Here is a 6,546-nt window from a genome sequence, read left to right as displayed (position 1 = left end):
TTCGGATGAATTTGGGGGTGGGGGAGGTGCAGATTCGCTAGGATGCGTACTGTTTCGAGGTTCCCCTAGGCTTATTCCATGGCGAGCCGCCGATACCAACATCTCACACCCATGATAGCTTCACTCCAACGCCGAGCATTTGCTGTAGGTCAATAGCAGGTTTTATAAATTTGCGGTGAGCTGTTTCTGTATATGAGCTTACATTATACTTTCCCTTTTCACACCGATAATGCATATTTTATTTGCATTTCATATCTATAATATCTACTCTGTAGGTCTTTTCTTTTTATAAAAGTAACCTGATTCTTCTTTTTTGTGTAGTAAGAACCAGTGAAAGAGTTAACGAGTTTAGCGATGGTTTACTCAATATAGCTATCTCTAATGAAGAGGTAGTTGAAGGATTTGTTTCAAATACTTTGTCAGAAACTAATCTATTATCCAGTCAAGATTTGTATTAAGTAATTAATTTTTCTTTCTTTTAAGCTTGCCATTATTTCTATAAGGGAGGAGGCTATATATTAACCTCATAATGATCTTTACACACAGAGGATCCCATCTATAGATTCGGCAAAGGAATAGGAATTGCTATGTCTTACAACCAGTTTCCTGTGATCAATATAGTAGGACTAGCTGCAGGTACATGCCTAGAATCCGTTTCCTGATTAATTATGTTGAAGGCATGGATTTTGTTCATAATTTTTTTTCAAGGCGAGAAACCATTCATACTAATAATCTGTTCATGCTTCTTAAATGTTCAAGGTTAGCAAAATGACATCATATGATTCCGTTTTTATGCTTCTTATATGTTCAAGGCATTGAATCGTTCATGCCAAGAATCCTTACATGTTTTTTTATTCGAGGATGAAATAGTTCATGCCAAGAATCTTTTCATGATTTTATATTATGTTCGATGCAAGAAATTGTTTAAGGCACGAAATCTATTCATGATTTTATTTATGTTCTAGGCGACAAATTATTCATACTAACAATCCATTGATTTTTTTTTATGTTCAAGGTCAGCGAAAGGACATGATATAATCTTGTTTTTATGCCTTTTCATGTTCAAGGCATGGAATCATTCATCCCGAGAATCCGCTCATGTTTTTTTTATGTTCAAGGTAGGAATCCGTCCATGCTAAAAATCCAATCATTGCAAGAATCCCGTTCGAGGTAGGAATCCGTTCATGCTAAAATTGGTTGATGGCAGGAAACCGAACCGTTCAATGCTTTTAAAAATGTTCATGCTAGGAACTGTGCATGGCAAGAATCACGTTCAAGGTAGGAATCAGTTCATGCTAAAAATTCTTTCATACCTAGATTCCGTGCACGGCAAGAATCCCGTTTATGCTTAATTATGTTCAAGGGATAAAATACGTTCATTTTTTATGTTCTAGGCGAGAAACTGTTCGCACTAAGAATCTGTTCATTGTTTTTTAATGTTGAAGGTTAGCGAAAATAAAATGATATGATTCATCAACATGTTTTTTTATGTACAAGGCATTTAATCATTCATGTCAAAAATATGTTCGTACTCTTTTCATGTTCAGGGTAGGAATTCGTCCATGATAAAAATCCGTTCATGGCAGGAATCACAATCAAGATAGGAATCCCTTCTATGCTAAAATCCGTTCATGGCAAGAAACCGTTCATACTTTAAAAAAAAAGTTCATGCCTGGAAATTGTGCATGGCAAGAATTCCGTTCGAGTCAAGATTCCGTTCATGCTAATAATCCTTGCATGCCTAGAATCCGTTCATGCCTAGAATCCGTTTCCTTATTAATTATGTTGCAGGCATGGATTCTGTTCATGATTTAATTTTTGTTCAAGGCGAGAAACCGTTCATACTAAGAATACGTTCATGTTTTTTTAAATGTTCAAAGGTTAGCAAAAGGACATGATATGATTCCATTTTTATGCTTCTTATATGTTCAAGGCATTGAATCGGTCATGCCAAGAATCCGTACATGTTTTTTTTATTCGAGGATGAAATAGTTAATGCCAAAAATCTATTCATGCTTTTATTTTATGTTCGATGCAAGAAACTGGTCAAGGGATGAAATATATTTATGTTCTAGGTGACAAACTGTTCATACTAAGAGTCTGTTCATTTTTTTAGGTTCAAGGTCAGCCAAAGGACATAATATGATCATGTTTTTATGCTTTTTTTATGTTCGAGGCATGGAATCGCTCATCCCGAGAATTCATTCATGATTTTTTCCATTCATGATTTTATTATGTTCAAGGTAGGAATCCTTTCATGCTAAAAATTGTTTCGTGGCAAGAATCCGTTCAAGGTAGGAATCTGTTCGTGCTAAAATTCATTGATGGCAGAAACCATTCATGGTGCCAAGAATCCATTCATGGTAGGGGAAACCGTTCATGCTTTTAAAAATGTTCAAGAAACCATTCATACTAATAATCTGTTCATGCTTCTGTTTCTATCCTTGTCTAGTTTATCTATTACTCTGTTTTTGCAAAGAGTTGCAAAAATCTGCGAGTTGGTTTTGTCCAGTGACGATTATTATCTTCACTTTTTGGTTGAAACATAGTTCATTATGTCAACTAAATAATCTACTGTGAGGAGACACTTTTTTTTTTGTAATAAACAGCCCTACCGGTTGTGACAAAACATAACCATCTGTACTACTTTTTGTCCTAGTTTTTGGGGGAATGCTGACTGGATGTATAATTACTTTTTTATTTAAAGAATGCTCTATGAATTTTTCTTACATGTCTGTTATCCAGAAATGCCAAGAACAATTTTGTCTTTCCATATTCAGGAGGACCATTTGTATGCTCTTTTTTTAGCAAAGATGCTAAGATTTATCTCATGATTTTTGTTCATGCAAAGATAAAACGAATTGGTTTTTGTTACAGGCTAGTTGAAATTGCTGCCTCCAGTTTTTCCAGACAACTATAGGCAATTTTTCTTGGCATGCCAGGATGCTATTGGTCCTCTTAGAATCTGTTTTGAACTTTATAGAATCCGTTTTTATGTTCAAATAAGGAAAAATATCATGCTAAGAATTATTTTCAATGTTTCGAATGGATTCTTGGAAGTAACCGTTCATGCCAAGAATTCTTTCATGATTTTTTTTATAGTTCAAGCAGGGAAACTGTTCATGTTTTTACTAATCTTCAAGGTATGATACCATTCATGCCAAGATTTTTGTTCATTGTTTTTTAAATGTTCAAGGGTAGAAATCGGTTCATGCTTTTTTTGTTCAAGGAGAGAAACCGTCCATGCCAAGAATCAGTTCAACGTAGTTTTTTTTAAACAAAGAAGCTATTTCATGGCAAGAATCTGTTCATGTTTTATTTTTTAGTTCAAGGAGGGAAACCGTTTGTTCCAAGAATTCGTTCATCGGATTTTTTTTGTTCAAGGAAGAAAACTGTTCATGATAAGAATGCTTGTTCGTGCTTTATTATTTAGTTAAAGGGAAACTGTGCATGCCAAGATTCCGTTCATCGTAATTTTTTGTTTCAAGAAGGAAAACGTTCATGCCAAGAATCCGTTCGTGTTTAATTTTTTAGTTCAACGAGGGAAACCGTTCTAGATAAGAATTTGTTCATGATTTATATTTTAGTTCAAGGAGGGAAACCGTTCATTCCAATCCGTTCATGGGATTTTTTTATTCAAGGAAGGAAACCGTTCATGATTAAAATTCGTTCGTGCTTTTTAGTTTAGTTCAACGCAGGAAACCGTTCATAGCCAAGAATACGATCATTGGATTTATTTTAGTTCAAGGACGGAAACCGTTCATGATATGAAATTGTTCATGCTTTACTTTATTAGTTCAAGGAGGGAAACCGTTCATGCTAAGATTTCGTTCACGAAAATTTTTTAGTTGAAGGAGGAAAATCGTTCATGCTAAGAATCAGTTCATGCTTTATTTTTTAGTTCAAAGAGGGAAACCGTTCATCCCAGGAATCGGTTCATCAGTTTTTTTGGTTCAAGGAAGGAAACCGTCAATGCCGAGAATTCGTTCATTGCTTTTTTTTGTTTCAAGAAGGAAAACAATCATGGCAATAATCTGTTCGTGTTTATTTTTTTAGTTCAACGAGGGAAATCGTTCAAGATAACAATCTGTTCATGCTTTACTTTTTAGTTCAAAGAGGGAAACCGTTCATTCCAAGTATCAGTTAATGGGATTTTTATGTTAAAGGAAGGAAATCGTTCATGTTTAGAATCCGTTCATGCTTTATTATTTAGGATTCTGGGATATGATTCTGGGATATTTGTCATTCAGTTCATTAGGTAGTATGACGAAAATCATTCTCAAATGTTAGATTCTAATTCTTTTTCATTATTCAGTATTAACATTATGCATTGGTTTTACATTTAAGTTCTGACATGTTAGAAAAATTTCCATACTACTTATACACTGGTTTTAATTTAATATATATATGTGTGTTCAAAATGGGTCGACCTTCAAGCATCCGTGAAATAATCACTACTCAGATTGTGTTGAACAAGTTTAACGAGCATCAGGTTCCATTGGCTAGACAATTTATTGCTAAACATGTAAGTACATCTCTCTCTGTTCTCATTATGATTCTCTAAGCAGTCAGCAACACACTTTTATACAAAAAAAATACAATCACAATTAAGATTTGCGATAAAACATCATAATGACTATTTACTTTGTTTCGTAGGCTCCACACCTCCTTCATTGACCAAAATTCACATCTTCTTCTAGTAGTAAAAGATGAAAATCCACCAAAGTAAGTTTCTCATTATAATCAGTCCATCATATTCTTTTGTTCCAAAAAATTCTACAAAATTCATCTAGTGGTAACTTGTTTTCCCTATTTTATTTGGACAGGTATTAGCAAGACAAGAACACACCAGCAGCTATCCAGGAAATGCTTCTCCTACAAGGCAAGAAGAGGCACATAACATTTGGGAATGAAAGCATGAAAATTGAGTTTCAGTGAATCAGAACAATAGTTAGGGGGATTAGGCAAAAAATAACAAATGGGCATGTGCTGTGTTTGAAGTGATAAACATGAATTCAGTGTACCTTGGTTGGAATTATTTCTGTCTATTCTTGTCAGAACATACTGTCAATATTTCACATTCCTGTGTTTCTCCCTATAGGAGTTCATTTCACTACTTAGTTACAAACTGTATTCATGGTCACTACTTAGTTTCTAGGCAATGCAGAAATGTGACAGCACGAACTGTATTCATGGTCATGCAGAAAAAGCCCCCCGATTCTAGAAGAAACAGTCACAGAGAATAAGCTAGCAACCATCGAAACAGAAGAAAAGAAGCGATACTCCTGGTCGAGCGAAACAGCCGGAAACGAACTCAAACAGCGATACTGGGCCAAGCCCCACAAACGACCAGGGGGTGTGCGGGACCTGGTCGGTGCCGACCAGGTCGGCATATAGCACCTCCCATGGGAAACCCTATACGCCGACCCGGTCGGTGCCTACCCGGCACCGCACACCCTGGTCGGGTATTGGGCCTGGCCCATTTTCCTTTTTTTTTCTTTTTTTCGTTTTCGTTTTCTGTTTCTGTTTCTGTTTTTTCTTTTTTCTGTTTTCTTTTTTGTTTCCTTTTCTTTTCTGTTTTTTTTGTTCAAAATCGAAAAAGTTTAAATTTGAAAATAGTTCGAATTCAGAAAACGTTCAAATTTGAAAAGTGTTCAAAACAAAAAATGTTCAAAGCAAAAAATTGTTCGTATCCAAAAAATGTTCATAATAAAAAATGTTCAAATTTAAAATATGTTCATTTTCGAAAAATGTTCAAATTTTGGGAAAAGACGATATTCGTTCAAATTTAGAAATTCGTTTAAATTTTGAAATCTGTTCAAAATCTGAAATTTGTTCACTTTTCAAATTTGTTCAAATTTTAAAAAAAAATCGGGATTTAAAATTATCCATATTTTAAAAAAATGTTTAAATTTTGAATTTGTTCAGATTTGAAAAACGTTCAAATATTTTTTAAGAAACCTCAAAAATTATTTTGGTTTTCCAAAAAACCGTGAAGATTTAAAAATACAAAAACAAATCAAAGAAAAGAAAAAGTGTACCTAATGGGCTGCGGCCCATGAAACTGTTGCCTCCCCGTGGGGGGTGCGGTGGTTTGTTTCCGCCGACCAGGTCGGTAGAAAGCAACTCCCATGATTGATTGCTTATTCCCTTGTTTGTTCATTTGGTTCTTTAGCTCGTCGACGCGTCCTCTTTCCGGTTGGGCGACGGGTGACGGCTAGAGTTATCGTCTAGGCACCTAAGCCTAGAATTTATATACCGCTGTTTGATTTTTTCAATAGTTAGATTTTCTCGGTTTATGATACTCTGTGACATAATAATCCTCATCATGTCATCTAACAGGAAGCATGCAATCTATGTGCAGAAAACGTAGAAGGTACAAAATAAAGGGGTTATGCACTTGTTATTCTGCTTATGAAGATATAACAATTGAGGATTTCATATCATGTAGTACTATGATGTTTCTTATGAAAATATAATTGAGATTGCATATCAGCAAATACTAGAGGGGAGCTAACTTTTGTTAGAAGCTATGGTCAATTTATA

General features: G+C 34.9%; 1 long non-coding RNA gene across 1 annotated transcript; it reads left to right on the top strand.

The window, feature by feature from the left end:
* Window positions 1-4,036: 4,036 nt before the first annotated feature.
* LOC127315859 (uncharacterized) lies at window positions 4,037-5,269 on the top strand. The gene is made up of 3 exons (XR_007860177.2): window positions 4,037-4,525; window positions 4,657-4,725; window positions 4,827-5,269. It is a non-coding gene; the product is annotated as an uncharacterized lncRNA (long non-coding RNA).
* Window positions 5,270-6,546: the final 1,277 nt, after the last annotated feature.

This window comes from Lolium perenne, chromosome 1 (assembly GCF_019359855.2).
Source record: "Lolium perenne isolate Kyuss_39 chromosome 1, Kyuss_2.0, whole genome shotgun sequence".
In the NCBI taxonomy this organism is placed as follows: Eukaryota; Viridiplantae; Streptophyta; class Magnoliopsida; order Poales; family Poaceae; genus Lolium; species Lolium perenne.
The sequence above is the reverse complement of the archived record's forward strand: the minus strand, read 5'-3'. Positions and strand labels throughout refer to the sequence as shown.